Source organism: Myiozetetes cayanensis, unplaced genomic scaffold (genome assembly GCF_022539395.1).
Source record: "Myiozetetes cayanensis isolate MyiCay16 unplaced genomic scaffold, myiCay2020 scf9, whole genome shotgun sequence".
Classification (NCBI taxonomy): Eukaryota; Metazoa; Chordata; class Aves; order Passeriformes; family Tyrannidae; genus Myiozetetes; species Myiozetetes cayanensis.
In genome coordinates this window covers 36932785-36951207 of record NW_026088185.1, presented here as the reverse complement: position 1 = coordinate 36951207, position 18423 = coordinate 36932785, and the positions used below count along the sequence as shown (strand labels likewise).

Here is an 18423-nt window from a genome sequence, read left to right as displayed (position 1 = left end):
TCCCTGCCCGCGGCAGGGGGATGGAATGAAATGAGCCTTAAGGTCCCTTCCAACCCAAACCATTCCGTGATTTTTTACAGCGATATTTTTTCATTAACAGGGAAGCTCGGCAAGCCCTCCTGCAGCGGTGGCATTTCTCTTTTTACAAAAACTCACAACACGTCCGATTATTTCATTTGCTTTTCCTCGGAAAACAATTTGTAAAGAACTACGCTTCCACGAGCAGGCTCTCAACAATCAAAATAAATGAAAATAAGAATCACACCCAGAGTCTGCTGCCAGAGCCCAGAGCCCCGCTGGGGAGCGGGGCAGGACCAGCCCTGGGAGCGCCTCCATCACCCCCTCCAGCGCTGAAAGCACCGGGAGAAGCCGCTCCTGTGGCTGGGACCCCCCAAACCGGTGACTTTTGGGGAGAGGAGAGGGACATTTGGAGGGGAAGGAGCGCTCCGACCCCCGGGGGGTTCTGCTGGAACCCCCTGAAAGCCCCCAAACCCGCTCGCAAAAACGCGGGGCCGGTTCTGCTCCGAGAATGGAGAGATGGTCCCCAAATCCAGCTGGAATCACCCGCCCGGGGGCTGAACGAGCTTGAAAAAGGGCATTTTTTTTTTCCCCCTTTAACTCGACACAGACACGGTTTGTTTTCCTAAGCACGTGTCAAGCCGAGTGACTTCCCGAGTAAAAAAAAGTGGCTTTTTTTTCGCTGTAACAATAGAGAAAACAACAGAGAAAAAACAATGGACAAACAATAGAGAAGCAATGGAGAAAACAATAGAGAAAAATAGAGAAAACAATAAAGAAAAGGGTTAGAAGGGAGGCTTAGAAAGGGTTTATGTACCTTTGCAGCACGTATTTTCCAGCCGGTCGACGTTCAGGGAGTTTCCATCGCGCCCTCGGCGGCCGGGGGACCGCGGGAGCCAGGAATGCGGGATTCGGGGATGCGGGACCCAGGGATGCGGGAGCCGGGGCTGCAGGTTGGGCTCGGTTCCCTCCCGGGGCCGGCTCATGGAGCGCTCTCCTGTGCCGGGGAAGGGAAGATTAGGATCTCCGGCGGGCAGGGATTGTGCTGAGCTCTAGCTTTTCACTTCATGCTTCATTAAAAATTAGATGCCGCATTATTTCAGGCGTTTATATACACATCAAACAATTAGGTTGTTATCCTGCTCTCTTACACAAGCCGTCTTTGTTCCGGGGCGGGAGGGGAGGAAGGAAAAAAAATAAGCACGAATTCAAATTAGCAGCCAAAAGGGAGAGGAATCGCGTCCCGAGCAGCGGAGAGCAGCGACCCAAACACCTCAAAGGCGAAACACAAGCTCTCCTGGCTCCGGGGTTACCTTATTCCCAGCAGCTTTCCCGCTCGGCGGGGCTGATGCCGCTCTTCCCGAGGGTCACCAAGCGAGCGAGTTCCAACTCCCCGCTCCAGCTGGGAGCGTCCTTCCAGCGGTGAATCACTCCGGGTTCTCCCGGCGTGATGTTACGGAACGCTTTACCCAAGCACAAACTCCGCATGTGAGCGAGGCTGCAGGTTTTTCATCTCCTGCCAGTTTTCCAGCCGGGTTTCGTTATCGTGAAAAGGCCGTAATTAGGTTTATCACAGCGCTGCGTCTCGGCAGACTGAGCACAAATGCCTCGGTGTATTTAGAGAACATGACATCACATTTTAGCTCACTTAAGTGGCTTTTAGATAACAAGCAATACCCCCCTCCCCAACCCCCGCCCCAGTCCCTGCGACGGCCGAGATGAGATAAAATGTTGAAGAAGAGCCGTCTGTTCGCGCGTTCCGAAGTTCAACAGCGCAATTTAAATCATTTCGGCTCATTAATTAGTCATGCAGAAAGTATTCAAAACAGTCTAAGCAACAATTCATTTAAAAAAAAAAAAAAAAAAGGAAGCATTACTATTAAATCAGCTTCGGCTGCCAGTTGGAAGCTGCTGCTAAAGGCAGGAATGCTCCTGGGAGAAGCTGCACAACCCGTCTCCCATTCCCACTGCTCTCCCGGCACACAAATCAGGGGCAGGGGCTCGGGCAGGTCTTTCCTGCTCCTGCTTCCTCCTTGCAGCGTTCATGGGAACAGCGTCTGTAAAACACAGGCTCGCTCAGACACCTCTCTGACACGGCCAAAGGTGGGTTTGTCCCCCTGGGTTTTGAGCAGTGCCACGTGCACGCTCCTATGTGTAATTTAACTTTCTACGAGTTGCTCTGTTGATACAACCACTCTTACCGTGAGGGTTGCAAAGTCAGAATTCTTGAATTAATTGCCTTTTTTTTTTTTTTTTTTCACCTCTTGGAGAAGTCCATGTTTTTCTCTTAGGGCTCCTGAAGTTTAAATATTAATTTTAAAGATTCCTTAGGGGTTTGCATGAAAAATACTGTGTAATTGAGCACTAACTCAGGGTGGAGGGCAGACCTCCTTCTGCATCCCAAAAGTCAGACAAAGGCTGGAAGAGGCACTTGGAAAGTGAGTGGGAAAGAGGGAAATGGTCTAGAAGAGCAACGGATAAAGAGGCTTGGGGAAACCTTTAAGGCACTGAGGAACAAACCCTGGCATGGGCAGGACACGATCCCTGTCCTTGTCCTGCTCCAGGACCAGAGCTGAGGGTGCTGCTGGACCAGGAGCTGCTGGGGCAGGAGATCTGAAAGGCAGGTCCCAGCTCTGGGTGTAAGAACTTAGTCAGGGCTGGGTGTGGAGGACAAGAACTCCGTGCTGAGCAGGCAGCACTGGGATGGAGAGAGCAGGAGCTGGGAATTCCGTGCAAGGAGGAAGCTATGGCAGCCCCAGGCAGAGATAGGGAGTTGCTTGGGCCAGGAATGATGGAATCACAGAATGGGTTAGGATGGAAGGGAAATTAAGGATCAATTTGTTCCACCCCCTGGGACACCTTCCACTAGCCCAGGTTGCTCCAACCTGGCCTTGGACACTGCCAGGGATCCAGGGGCAGCCACAGCTTCTCTGCCCAACCTGTGCCAGGGCCTGCCCACCCTCCCAGCCAGCAATTCCTTCCCAATATCTAATCTAAATCTCTCCTCTTTTAGTTTAAGGAGGGGCATCTCCCTGGCTTGCTTTGGGTGGCCACGGTGCTGCTCTGTGGATGGAGGTGGTAGCCAGCATTACCCCAAAAATTAATGAGTAGAGAAAGAAATCTCCTTTTCAGGGCAGAAAAGGTGGTTACAAGAGTGGCACAGACACTGAGCATTGCCAACAGAGGGTGGACAGCCTGGGACAGAGCTCCTGACTCCGCTCAAATCATCCCTCAGACCAAAAAAACCTCAACCGACACACAGGATTTAATTACACATACCTAATTATTTCCATGTTTATCTCCACAAATGCCATTAATAGGAAGAGAATGACCTGTCTGGTGCTTTCAGTGCTGGTGAGTCATCCCAATGAATCAATGAGAACAAAACCAGGAGCTTAGAGAAGAGAAAAGGAGCAGCAGGGCTGGGAGACGACACCAGGAAGATGAAAAGTTTGACAGGACAGGCAAGAAATCCCAACACAGCTTGGGGATTAGAAGGGCTGTAAGTCTTGGGAAGGCTACAAAAGCCCTGTGTTCCTGTAGGGAGATTATGAGGTCAAAACGCCTGATTTTCAGGGGTTTAGATGAATCAATTCATTCCAGCTCTCTCCTTTAGTACCCAGAGGAGGGAGCACCTCCCTGCCTGTGTGTGCACGCACAGGGGTTATTTCAAAACCCTTTGTTGTGTAAAAAAACCCATTGTTAAAACAACTCATAAAATTATGTCAGCTACTGAAACAAATTGTAAAGCGTTCCAGGAGCCCCGTACGGGGCGGAGGATTAACGAAATAATTCATGTCAGCCATAAAAAAAGCTGTGTAATTTACTGTGAAAGGCACTGCTTTCCCCTCCCGAGGAGGATCCAGGCACCACGTGCATCCCTTTGCTGGGAGCCTGAGCCCTGACATGTGATCTTGGAGGCAGCTCCTGAGCACCAATTAAACCACAACAGCCCAGTGTGTCCCAGCCAAGCCAAACTGGGGAATTCCGAAGCACCAAAGGCCAGCTATTAATAGCTATTATTAATCCATTGATTTAAAATGTTACATGAAAGAATTAATGTTCACAGAGGGCAGCACCAGCTCTGTTGTGAGCAGATCCTTATGGTGAATGAGTGACTGGCATCTGTTCCTTCAGGGATTTTGGGGGGGGGGCCATAAATGCTGGGACTCTGCCTTTGGGCACAATATAAAAATAGATTTAGATCGTCACATGTCTTCAGACACTTCCTAATTGGCCAGACATGAAACCCATTAGTATTTAACAGTACCTCCAGTGCCAGCATTCAATGGCTTTTATTCATTTCTTGCTTTTATTCATCTCTTGCTTTGGCAGTGGTTGATGAACCATCAGTTCGTGGCTGGGGGAGATGAAAGCTCAGCACTGCTAGAAAGGATTCCTCAAATTCCCCATAAACACTGGGAAAAGAGCTAAGCTGGGACTGTTATTTCACTCTCTGTGTTCATCATGACCCAGACTAGTCCAGGCACAAGGCTGGGCTTGGCATCTGTGCCTCAGAACAGGAACTCTCCTATTAACCCTCACTATTTATAGTCCTGCACGGCATCAAATACAACATCTGTCTAAATTAGATGTTCTTGTCTCCTCTTTTGAGAGCCTTCTGCCACTTTTGGTCACGTATTTATCTCTCTGTGGAAGCTTTGCCAGGAGCACCCAGCACGTGGGTGCTTCTGAAAGAGCAGCTCAGGGATTGCAGGTGGGTCCCATGAAGGGACACCGCGAATTTTCTGTAACCTCCTGGATTAAACCGAGATTTTGGAAGACAAAACCTAAACCACTGACCTTTGGCCTCGTGGAATGGGGGCTGGATGCTGGAGTAGCAAAAGAAAAGAAGGATTTGGGGGTGTTGGTGGAGGAGAAGCTCCACGTGACCCAGTCAGCAAGAACGAGCTCAAAGATCAACGTCATTAGAATTTCCACCAAAGAAACTCGACCAAAAAGCTCCAAAATTCTTCCAAATCGACTCATCTGGTGGAAGATTCAACGACAGCACACCTTGGAGACAAATCCCAAGCTATCAGAGGTTTGTAGTCCTCTTGCAAATGTAAGGTTTGGGTTCCTGCATGCCCGAACAGTCCTTGGTTTCACATGGAATTAGTGACATAATTAACAGCATTTAATAACGTTCAGCAGATGCTCAGAGCTGGAAGACTGAATGAGGAGTCTACATTAAAACTGAATTTTCCAGTCCTACAGGGGGAATGGAAGTAAAAAATCTGTGGTGTTGCTGGTCTCCAGCAATTGGAAACTGCTTTCCCAGTAGTAAAACTGGAAACATATCATTAAATCACAGCACTTTAGGAAGAACAGGAGATACTGGGAATTCCTGTATCCTTCATTTGACTTCAAACTTCCTGGATTAAGTATCACTTAAGGAGAGTGAAAAATCTAACCAATGAAAAGTTTTAATTCTGTCCAGTTTAACACCCCAACCACCAAAGTGATCTCCAAAATAAAAGGATTTCATATCAGTTCAGCACTCCTTAATTTTCAATACCTCTCAGACATAATTCCTTTTGGACATCCCTTTGAGAGGGACTGGCTTAATAGGAAAAAAATACAACATATTTCTAGTTTAATTTAAAAAAATAATACATCAAATTAACAAGAAAGTATTACAGGAAATAATGGAATTAGAAAGATGGGCAGGTGAAGGAAAAATGGAGGGGGGAAAAGCAGGAATGTCTCGAAGCCATGGAGCAATTCCAGGTTTCCCAAAGAGGCTGCCACATCCCTGGAAGGGTTCAAGGCCAGGTTGGGTGGTTGGAGGTACTGAAGGGGGCGTGGTGTGTTTGAACAACACACCCCACAATTGATAAACTCCACTTCCAGCCCAGCAAACAACTTACTGTGTGGGTGTTCTTCCTCTGTGCCAGGGAGGGAATTCCAGAGGCAGGCCCCGAGCAGCAGCTCCAGCTGGGAGGGTTTTTTGCTGGATGAAGGGGCACTTCTAAACCATCAGCCCCAAAAAGCACAGACCCTTGAGAGAAAGCATAAAAATAGAGAGTTAGTGGAGCAATTTTTGGGTTGCAAAGAGCAGGCAGACAAGTGACAGGCATTAAAGAGACCCTGAGTGCCTCTTATTAAGTGGGAGTAGCACCAGGGCTTTGTTTAGCAGAGTGAAAACTAATTATGAGACTAATGAGGGGTTTGGTTGGAGGCTTTGTGGGGTTTCATTGCAGTCTGGGGGCAAGTTGGGAAGAACCCCAGAGCTCTGAGCTCCAGCCACTCCTCATAAAATTGGAAACATGGGAAAACTCCTGAGGATTTTTTTTTTAAATACAACTTTAGAGGATTTCTTGCTTTTTTTTTGCTCTTCCCACCTAGAATTGAAATATTACAGCACTGAAATTCATTTAGTGTCAACAGCAGCTGTGGCTGCCCCTGGAGCCCTGGAAGTGTCCAAGGCCAGGTTGGAGCAACTTGGGATAGTGGAAGGTGGTGGAACAAAATGATCCTCAATTTCCCTTCCAACCCAAACCATTCTATGACTCTACAAGAAAAATAAAATAAATCTAATTTTCCCCATAATTAAATTCTATCAACATATTAATATTTTTTAATTATCAAATTAAAAAAAAATAAACAGACAAATGGGGGAAAGCCATTTGGGAACTTCTTTGCACGTCTTTACAATTCAGATGCTAATGGTCCAAAATGACATCTGTGTTCCTCCTACATTCTTAAAAAATAAAATAAACTCCCCCTGTCTGATTATGTCAGCTTGCTTTGAGAGCCCACAGCAGATTTATTATTTCCTGCAATATCATTCCCATCAAGTGCAGCACGCCAAGAGGAGCTGCTTTGGGAAGAAGCCAAGAGGATGGAGACAACGTGTGATACTCCAAGCACAGACTATTTCTGGGCTAGGAGAGAAAATCCTTTTGTAATTTTGGAAGTCTGCAGTTGGTGCAAATTAATGAGACAGTTTGGGAACCTCAGAGGTCTCATTATGAGGTGCCACTCCAAGATCACATCTTTGTTTTCTTAATTTTCTTCTAAGCTGCTCCCAAGCTGCCTAAAAGGAATCTTTATGAGAGAAACTTTGGGAATTTGAATGGAACAGGACAGCTGGACAGAGTGGATCCAGTGCTGAGCTGGTGAGTGATCCTAAAAGTCACTCAGAAGAGAGAGGGACAGAGCTATAAAAGCCCAGCTATATTTTCCTCCCACTCTGGAGCATCTTTTTGGGCTGAGGAGAGAGTTCCTGGCTGTTTCCAATGCTGTGCACGTGGATACAAATCCAGCACTGATGATCCTGAGGTGCTGGATTCACCAGCCCTGGGGGATTTAAAAGCTGTGTGGGACATGGATTAGTGAGAATTTAAACAGAGGTATTTTCTTGGTACCTAATCAAGGATCCAACTGTTAAAACGTTACAAATGCCAGAAATTATTTGGAATATTAATCAGATGATCATAGAATCATGGAATCCTAGGATGGTTGGGGTTGGAAGGGAAATTAAGGATTGTTTTGTTCCATCCCATTCCATGGGCAGGGACACCTTCCACTGGCCCAGGGTGCTCCAACCTGGCCTTGGACACTTCCAGGGATCCAGGGGCAGCCACAGCTTCTCTGCCCAACCTGTGCCAGGGCCTGCCCACCCTCCCAGCCAGCAATTCCTTCCCAATATTCCATCTACCCCCGCCTTCTGGTAGTGGGAAACCATTCCCCTTGTCCCATAATTCCAGCCCCTTGCACATGTATAAGATCATATCGTATCATAAACATTATAAATTATATATATAAAAGAAAAACTTTACATTTTTATATTAAATAATAGCAATTTCTAAGGAATCTTACAATTGATTCATGGGATTACAACTGTACCTGGAAATCTTCTTCCCTGGAGGGTGAACAGGGGATATTTGGAAGGATGTGTAAGGAGCCTGAAGGACAAACACAGTTTATCCTGTTTACTCCCCGGTAACCCTCTGTGCTCCCAGCCCCGGAGCCGAGCTGTCTGCTCCTCCTCGGCAACCAGAGGAGCTGTAAAATTGCATCAGCGCGGCGCTGAATTCCCTCAGCTGGGAGGGACAGGGATCGGGAGCGAGGAATGCGAGATGAGATCTGCCACAAACGCTCCCCGATAGTAACTGGGCAACACACCGAGGGCTCCCAAACTGCCAAACTCCCCTGAAACCCGGCCCTTTCCCCATCCCTGCTTGCAGCCAGGCTGCTAAAGGGTTGCTTTCCAAAGATTTTTCTGGTTTTTTCCCCCATTGGAATACGCAGATGTCTCGATAAGTTTTAAACGCGCTCTCCTCGCGTTTCTTCGTTTAATTCTTTTTTTCTTCAGATCTTGATTCTGAGTATCCAGTACTGAATGTGATAAATTGCTTCTCTGGGAGTGAAACCAGTGGGAGTTAAATAAACTCTTTTTACACTTTTTTTTTTTTTTTCCTGTTGATAATTTTTTTTTGGCATAATTTCAAGCTCATTAGCTGTCACTTGACTGATTCTCTTCTTAAAATAGCTCAGTGGAAACCGATCTTGTCTGGACTATTTTCATCCCGGAAATTTTCATCGCCCAGATGATTTACTTTCACCAGAAACATAATGGCTAAAATCCTGCCTGTTGAAGGATAATGAATGCTCTGCCAAACAGCAGCACTGGGAATACCAAGGAATGGGAATGCCTCGTTCCTGGCCATGAAGCTCCTCAGCTCACCTACCACGGTCCAGCCCCAAAATTGGATTCAGTTGGGCTCCTCACATGCTTGAAAATATATATATGTATATGCTTAAAATGCTTGTGGTGAGGGTGGGGAAGCCCTGGCACAGGTTGGGCAGAGAAGCTCTGGCTGCCCCTGGATCCCTGGGAGTGTCCAAGGCCAGGATGGAGCAACCTGGGCTAGTGGAAGGTGTCCCTGCCCGTGGCAGGGAGTGGAGCGGGATTGGCTTTAAGGTCCCTTCCAGCACAAACCATTCCATGTTTCCAAAGTAGTTTTAGACTGGTATTCAGTCCAGCTGGCAGCTGGAACAGGTTCATCAGAGGGATATCTGGACCCACAGCTGGAGGGGTAGAAAGGCTCTCATGGTCTTGTAGCTCATACAGGACCCTCCAGTGCTTCCCTGTTGCCTTCAGCCTCACACACAGACTCTTCCTCCTGCTTTTCCCTGTCTTCTATCTCTGCCCACCCCTGTCCTGCTTCCCAGAGCCTTCTGCCCTGGAGACACCCACAGCCTCCCACACTGGCACTTTAGGACAGGACAGGAACAGGGGGAGAACAGAGAGAGACAGAGAGGCCGAACCAGCAGAGGAGGAAAAGCATCAAAGAGAGAAACAAGAAAGAACAGAGCTCAGACCTCATGACCTTCAGGGAAAGGTCTGATGGGTGAGAGCTGTTCAACCCACAGACATCTTCTGACAGAGTGAAAGGTTCCCTGAAGGTTCACAAGGGACCATCTATTCAGCCTGTTCACAACAGAATCCCAGACTGGTTTGGCTTGGGAGGAACCTTAAAGATCTCATTCCATGGGCAGGGACACCTTCCACTAACCCAGGCTGCTCCAAGCCCTGTCCAACCTGGCCTTGGAGTGAACATCCCAATGCAGCAAAAACTACTCAAACTAAACAGGAGCAAAAAAATCCTGATAGAGAGGGCAGGGAAAATAGGAAGAGCTTTCCTTGCCCTCATCCATCTTCCAGTCCAGGTTAGAAGAAGCTGAGGGAGCAGAGTTGCCTCCTTACCCACCTCCCTGAGTCTTCTTGAGATCCCCAATACCAGCTGCACCTACTGGCAAGTTGACCCACAGGCATTCCCTGCAGTCAGACACCAGAACCCCTCTGGAACACCCTCTGCAAACAGCACCAGGAGGAACATCTGCTCCACCTCTCACTGCTTGGACAGCACAAGACTTTACAGGGATCAGCTGTCCCCGACCCTTCCCAGGGGCACAGGACGCTCCAAGTAGTGTTTGGGAGTTCTAACTTGTTTTCCCAACACATTAGTGAATAATTTATCTTGTTAATCTGAAAAGCTGGGAAGAGATGACTGCCTTTAAGATTAATAGCAGAAACTGGGGAGGAGGGGAACATGAAATGAAATTCCTCCAAGAGCAGGTTTTGCTAATGGAAGATGATTAATGACAAGGGTGATGTTATATTAATGGAGAAATTTATGAAAGCACTCATTCTAAAGACAAGAATTAATCCCATTCTCGTGGACTAGGAGTGGAGGGGCATTTTAAGAGAGGGAGAGGCTGTCCCACAACCAAAGATGTCACTGCTAATGTCACACTGACCTCACACTTGCAGACCAGCTGCATTAGTTGCATTTGCACACCCCAAATCCTTCCACCTGTCTGCTGGTGTCTGAACTGATTTATGGGTGAAGATTTTAATGAGTGGTGAAAAGATCAAGTTCCAAAAACCCTCTCATAACGATTTTTTTGCCAGTGAACTGTCAGCAAGAGGGTTTTTTTTCTTCCCTTTACATTATAAATCAAGGCTCTGACCAAACCACCTTTCTATAAAACCAGATCCTGTGCAAACCTGGCCTTGACTAAACACAAACAGCAGTTCCTGTGGCAAGGAATTCTTCCAGATGTTTGAGCCCCAAACCTGAATATGGAAGGGAATTTGTCACCCCTGTGGAAGGATATTTAATCACCAGACTCTTTCCCCTCACAGCACCTTGATTTGGAGCCCACTCTCTGTGCAAACCCTTGGAGATGCTTTTGTTCAGACGCAGAGAACTCCCCATCCCTGACCTTTCCCTGCAGGAAGGTCCTCTCCTCTTGGGACTCATCCTGAAAATTTGGCAATAGCCATGGCAGTGGGGCAGAACTGTGCCCTCTCCAAGGGTTGTTTGTCCAGATTTCAGTTCATTTTTAACAAGTAGTGGGGTGAAGAAGGAGAAGAGGGTTCCCCCTCTCGTTTTCTCAGCTTCAGTGAGACACCAAAGCTTCACCCTGGACTGAAACCAGAGCGTTGGTTTAGGGTCTCAGCTGCTCCCAGGGGTGTTATTTTACCCTCCAGCCCAGATAACCACGGTCTTTTCTGCTCCAACCCATACAAAAGCCACAGTTTCATTGTCCTGGCTGTGATTTGGGGAGCCTTGTCCTGGTCCTGCCCTCTCCAGCGACATTTCAACATTTCTCTTGACTTGGACTATTTCCTTCTATTTTTTTCTTTGTTCTAAGCACAGGCAGTGAGTGAATCTTTTACCAAATTTAGTTTGCTGCTAAACACTGAACCTGCTTTATTCCCAGTGGAATTCCAAATTCAGGGCTTAATTCTTCCCACAGTGGTTCATAATGTTCCACATTCAAGTCTCTCCTGAAATCCCAAGCCTTTATTTCTCTGGCTCCACCTTTTCCTGCAGCACTTTTACCACTGCCAATCTTTAACTCGCCATATAAACTCGCACTTGGCTTTTCTGCACCTCTGTAAATAGTTTTATGATATTTCTGAATGCACCTGCATCCATATTTTGCCTTTCCAAGTGGCCAAAATTCTCTACATGGGCTACTTGGTTGGCTGTAGTAGCCAGGTCTACCTAGGCTGGAGCCCAAATGCCCTTCTTTATAGATTTTAAACAATGCACATTCATGTTAAATACCAATTTTAAGTAATGAATAATGATTTTAAACATCGATTTTAGATGGTTAACATTGATTTTAAATCTAGATTTTAAATAATGAATACAGCAAACCATAAGAGTTTGCTTAAGAACAATGATGAGCTTTAAGGTCCTTCCAACCCAAACCATTCTGTGGTTTTATCCCCAGAAAGATGCAAAGGAAAAGCTGCAAATCTAAAAATCATTCTTTTCGTTGTGTTTTTTTTTCCTACAACACCAGCTCTAAAATGCTTCTGGAAAAACCTCCTTTAAGGCTGTGTAAGCTGAGTTTGGCCACCTCTCTCTGTCCCTGGTTTGAGGAAGAGCACCTTGTTTTGATGCTGTTTCCCCTCACTTGCTGAATTTTGGAAAACAGAGCTGGGTCCTTTCGTACCTTCAGGATATTCAGCCAGAATTCCAAACCCACGGCGTGGTACTCAGGTCTCCATCCAGAGTGGAATCATCACTTTTCAGCTTTGACATCCCAGAGAATCAGACCTCAAACGGGGAGGGGCTGGGGGGGAAAAAGCTGTTTGGAAGCACAAAGTGTTATCACCAATTTATGCAGCTTAGATCAGATCCCCCAAACCCAGCATTTTGGTCCCATATATTATCAGATATATTAGATATATTAGATATATTAGGTATATTACTGCATTTGATTTTCAGCATTCCCAGCACTTAGGAAATTGTTTAACAGATCTGCCTGGGGAATGAAAAATGCTATTTCCCCCCACCCCCCCAAATAAATATGGAGTAGATCACAGCCCCCATTTTCTCAAATGCAGCAGTGCAGCCTCTGCAATCACACATTTCCAATCCCTGAAGCCCAGCATGAATAACACCATTGTTGCCCCCATATCAGTGCCCAACGCTTGGGTTACACCACTTTTGGGATCACCCCTCCTAACAGGGAGCACAGTTGGGTTTTTAAAAGGCATCACAGCATAAAAACCATTCATTTTCCGCTGGAAAATGAATCCTGCATCGCTGGGGGTTAAAACCAGCACTAAAAATGTGATTTTTTTTTTTTTTCCTCAGCGAGCAGGTGAAACACCTTTTCCTCCTCAGCACTGCACTCCCACCATCCCCTTGCATTTACCACGTTGGGAGGGAACAATGGGAATACTGAGGGAATCCAGGGAGGGAACACAGAGCTATTGAGCTGCTCTGGGCCTATCGAGGGCTCCATCAATCCCCGTGTCCAGCACCACATTCTGCCTCTCTTAGATTTCAAGGGATAGGGGGGAAGAGTTGAGCAAATTTGATGTAATTACCGTGCATTTAAGAGCTCCAGAGGAGGCTGCATTTCACGTTCAGGGGCTTTGCTCATCACAAAGATTTGGGGTGGAAAAAACCCCCAAATCGGCATTTTTAAAATATTTGACTAATTCTAATTATTCTCCTGCAGTTCCACCACGTAATTCTGTATTTGGTCTCCTGTAAAATACATATTTATAGTGTCAGGGGGGTGCTGGGGATGTATCAGCAGGCACCAAGCCTGGTTTAATTAGCAATTAAATGCTCCTGTAATTTTAAGTTATCGATGTTAATAATATTAAAAATTTAAATCAATTATAATGTTAAAAGGTTAACAATAATAATAATGTTAAATAGGTTCATGAATAATGTTTAAAAGGTCAATAAATAGTGTTACAATTTTAATAATATATAATAAATACTATAAATATATATTTATAAATATATAAAAGTAATCTATAAATAAATAATGTTGAAAAGGTTAATAAATGGCAATGTAATTAAACCAGGGACTGTGTAACCCTGAAACGAGGCTTCTCATGGCATTATAAATTTAATTTCTGGGACCCTGAAGTACCAAAATGTCCTTTCCAAATTGGAGATATGAGGGGGTGGCCCAAGTTCTTCTCCCTTTTTAGTATCAAACAGGCTCCTCCTCAGGGCCAGATTTCAAAGTTGCTACTGTCTGTATTTTACAATAAAAAAAATCCTTCAAAATCTGTCCCAAAAATTATCAAAGCCAACTTTTCCAGGCTGGTCAATGGGTTCCCCTTTCCCTCAGGACCATCTCGGAGCTCCCACATCCCCCACGTTATAACCTTCAGTTATCAATTATAACCTTATAATATCTCCAATTTGGAAAGGACATTTGGGTACTTCAGGGTCCCAGAAATTAAATTTATAATGCCACGAGAAGCCTCGTTTCAGGGTTACACAAAACTGGCTGGGATGACAAATGTGCAGCTTATTGCAGTGCCTGATTTAATTACATTAACATTTATTACCACTTTTAACATATTTATATTTATTTTTATATATCTAGTTTACATTTCTATTTATTTCTATGTATTATTACTTTACAAGTAATTATATATGTATTATATATATTATATAATATATATAAGTATATATAAAAATACATGTATATAAATATATAATATATTATGTATCAATTATATATATTATATATTATATATTTATATACATATATTTATATACATATATTTATATATTTATATATACTTATAATATATATATTATGGTTCTGGAGGGCATCAGTGTCAGACAAGGCTGTATAAAATTGTATCTCTTAAATTATTGTATACAAAATTACCTCTGATACGTGTATGTCCTGAAATCTGGCTAAAGGGACAAAGAAACAACTAACAAAATCTCCCAAAAGTCAGTGGCACAAAGATAAACCATCTAAAATAAAACTTGCAGTTCAGAGGAACAAAAATCATTCCATTTTAATGCATTAATTTACCTGTGCAGGTCCTTCCTGCTAAGAACCAAAGCAAGCCACGAGAATAAACCAAAAATGGAATTTTTTTTTGCCTAGAAGGCAATTTTCCTGCCCAGCACTCACCAGCAGTTTATTTTCTGAAGTTTGGGTGCTGGTTTTTTTTGTCAGATGGATCTTTTCGCTTCACTCCGTGAGTGAGGAAGAAACCTGAGAGTTTTTAGCCTGAGGCCCCACGTAAATTCTTCCCTCTTTGATGGATCTTCGCCTCCAGTTTTTGGCCAGGAAAAAAAAGCAGAATAAACCCCACGTGTGCCATGATTCTTGTATGGCCTGTGACATAGGGGAAATGTAGGGAGCCCACAGAGCTGAAAAATCACACCCTAAAACACTTCTGGTGGCTTTCAAAGGGTCCTGCAAGGCTCATCACAAGGAAAAAAAAATATAAAATATAGATATAATCCATCAGTACATGAAAATGAGGTGCAAAAGTGAAGGCTCTGTGTGTCTTTGCCACTTCTGGAGCCTTGGTTGGTCCAACAGCAGCAGGTGGGGCGCGGGTGGGATGGTCTGGGATGAGGCAACAAGACAGCACAGACAGGTCAGATGAATGAGAGATACCCTGACTGGCATTCAGGCTCCATTTCAGCTCTTAAGGGAAGCTGCTTCTGCGAGGAAAGATTAATAACAGCTCTCCAAATCACCTCAGGCAGTTTGGGACTGCCTGGGAAAAGAGGCTGCTCTGAGCTGCTGAAAAGGCAGATGTTGTGGGGGAAGTGCTGGAGATGTGCTTCCAGCAGACTCAGGGCTGAGAACACAGGGGAAGAGTAACACTAAATTAATGTTAAATAAATAGTTATTATGTCAACAGGTTGGGCAGAGAAGCTGTGGCTGCCCCTGGATCCTTAGAAGTGTCCAAGGCCAGGTTGGACAGAGCTTGGAGCAACCTGGATTAGTGGAAGGTGTCCCTGCCCACGGCAGGGGGTTCAAATAAGGTGATCCTTCAGGTCCTTTCCAACCTTGGGATTCCATGATTTAAAGTAGCACCTGATGCCTTCTGTGAGATGAAAGGGAGCAAGTTCTTTATGGGCCTTGAGGCCAAACAGGTTTGCCCCCCCCCCAAATCCAGGGAGAGGGAAGCAGAAGCATAAGAGCACATTTGTACCTTTATTTTCTGTCTCTGATCAGTGACTGTTTCAACTAATCTAAATATACCACAACCTTTTCATCTCAATTATAAACCACCTGGAAAAATTAACTCAGTATATTGGGGTTTGAATCCATCAATCACTTTGATCCATCAGATCATTCTTTTATCTATACCCCTAAGATCCTTCTCCAAAGGTTTACTCCCCATCTCATTTTTTGGGTTAAAAATAAAACAACAAAGAACAAAAAAAATCAACCAACAAACCCCTGTAATTCAGTCACTTTTACCATCTCCAAAATCCCCTCCCCGTGCTGGATTCGTACCTGAGAGATTTCCAGGATTGAATGGCAGCCAGGGCTGGAGGTCAGGTCAGGGAGCTCTGAAATTCCTTGCCTTAGGACAGCAAATTCCACAGCAGTTGCAGGGAAGCTGGGGCATAATGACTGTTTTGGATGCCCTGATGACAGATGGAAAATAGTCCTGATACCTGTGCGGTGCCAAAGTCCTCGTGGAGGGCAGGATTTCCCCCTGGATAACTAATTTTCCGGAATCCAGGGGTCTCCAGAAGCATCTCCAAGCACCCTCAGCTCCTCTGAGTCAAACACACGCTGTCAGTGCCTCCACTGTCACAACTGGGACGTACAAACTCCCACCTCCCCACAAATCTTCTCTCCCTGGCCCAGCCAGAAAAGGTTTCAGGTTTCAAATCCAGCCCCCACCCTGCAGTTTACGGATGAATCGCCGCGGCAATTTCCGCAACCGCCACCGCGCTTCATCCTGCTGGAATGAGCACCTCCAGAAGTCAAGTTCCCTCTTGCTGCCACCGTGCTTTGCCTTTCCTCCCCCACATCAACTCTCAGATCTCTCTGGGATTGGCTTTTCCAGAGAGTGTGGCCACCCAGCACTCCCCAGGCTGTGCAGGGACAGCTCAGACGCCGCTGTCCCACCACCCTTCCTTGCTCGTCCTCTCCCAATTCTTGCAACTCTCCTAATCCTCCTATTTCTGCAGGATTTCCCCATTTCCCCACACTTAGTTCAGGTTATTTTTCAGTGAGGAAGGCAGTGAAACAAAGCTCCCCAGTGAAGGGCCTTACCAGCTCTCCTGATGATCCAGGAGATGATCAGGCTCAGAGCGTTAAGTTTGACATTTTATGATGCAAAATAAGAATCCCAGAATGGTTTGGGTGGGAAGGGAACTTGAAGATCATCCCATTCCACCCCTGCCATGGGCAGGCACACCTTCCACCAGCCCAGGGTGCTGCAACCTGGCCTTGGACACTTCCAGGGATCCAGGGGCAGCCACAGCTTCTCTGGCCAACCTGTGCCAGGGCCTGCTCACCCTCCCAGCCAGCAATTCCTTCCCAATATCCCATCTCTCCCTGCCCTCTGGCAGTGGGAAGCCATTCCCTGTGTCCTGTCCCTCCATGGAATACTGACCTCCCCAAACATCCCACTCCCCTCATCCAACTTTCACTCCCCACAACAACCTTTATGCTGATGAGCTTTAAGGTCCCTTCCAACACAAACCATTCTGGGATCGTTGCATGTGAAATTCAAAGGATATTTTAACCGGGAAATGTTTCAAATGAAACCTTCCAAATTTAACATTTCAGCTGCTGAAAGCCCTGAGACTCAGGGATGGACAGATGGGATTTAGAACCTTCAGTTTTTAGTAACTATTAACAGTCCATGTGAAGAAAAGGGGGATCACTGAGTGCCAAGAGCAGGTCTGGGATTACTTGGCGTGTTTTCTGTGTCTGAGTGGAACTCTTATTCATAGCTCAGGAACAGAAATAATTCACAAACAGAAAGGAATAAATTTGGAGTCAAATGTCACTCAGTCAAACCCCTCCTGGCACCGCTGATTTTTGACATTCAGGGCTGAAGCCACATTGGTTTTTAAGAGAAATATTTTAATTGGATTAGTCAAAACATCTTCTGAATTTCTGAGTTTTCTGGGCAGAAGGAGGTCACAGAGAGAGGGACAGTTCTCTCACTGATAAATGAAAACTATAATCAACTATTATCAGGTTGATTAATCAACAATTATCAGGTTGATTAATCAACAATTCATCAGGTTCTTTTTAATCTGTTTTCATTACTTTTCATCTAATTGCTTTTAATTTTACTAACTCTTCATATATGGACCTAAAGTAATGTTAAAATCCCCTTAAGTTCATAAGCATCAGATAATTCCATTTAGGTGAAATCCAGCTATTACAGCATAATAGATACACACATATGTATGTATATACATATATATATGTATAAAACACACATAAATGAGTTTTAAGGTCCCTTCCAACCCAAACCATCCTGGAATTCTCTGACATCCTCCAAAAGTTCACTTCCACAGAGATGACAACTATGGAAAACACCAAAGGAAACCCAAAATTAAGTTCAAGTAGCCCTTTGAAACTTGCCTGCAAATGCGTTCAGCCATGAAATTATAATCAAATTATAGCCCTCTAAAAGCAAATTAAAAAGCTTTCCTTTGAACAAGTGCTACTTGTAGATCTAAACAACTTTCCAAAAACAAACAATCCCCCCAAAAAAAAACCAAACAAAAAACCCCAAAACAAAAAAGACCCACAAAAAACACACAAAACCCTTCAAAACAATTTTCCAGACCCCCCCAAGAACAAACCACCCCAAGGACCACGAAACCAACTGCCAAAAAACCCCAAATAAACCCCGTGATGTTCTGTTCCGAACAAAGAGAAAAACCATCAATTCCAGGAATTCCTTCTCACTGACAACTCTCCTGGGCTGCTTTCCAGACTGGAGGAATGATGTCCCACTTCGGGGGGTGCTGCAGGGAAAACTCATTAATATCATGTTCCCCATCAGACATCTGTAAGGAATTTGATTTGCTGCCAGTAAGAGCCGATAACTGCACATGACAACTGCCCCTGGAGCTCCATTAACGCTCCCAGCACAGCCCT

General features: G+C 45.2%; 1 protein-coding gene across 2 annotated transcripts in view; it reads right to left on the bottom strand.

The window, feature by feature from the left end:
• LYPD6 (LY6/PLAUR domain containing 6) overlaps window positions 1-12104 on the bottom strand; it is a 43764-nt gene extending 31660 nt beyond the window's left edge. Inside the window, exons 1-4 of one of the 2 annotated variants that reach the window (XM_050339712.1) lie at window positions 12001-12104; window positions 5889-6019; window positions 1332-1625; window positions 836-1015 (exon numbers count right to left, since the gene is read on the bottom strand). The gene's annotated coding sequence lies outside the window, so the exon portion shown is untranslated. Of the gene's footprint in view, window positions 1-835; window positions 1016-1331; window positions 1694-5888; window positions 6020-12000 lie in introns of those variants that run through there. The other variant, XM_050339710.1, reaches the window with a different exon arrangement.
• Window positions 12105-18423: the final 6319 nt, after the last annotated feature.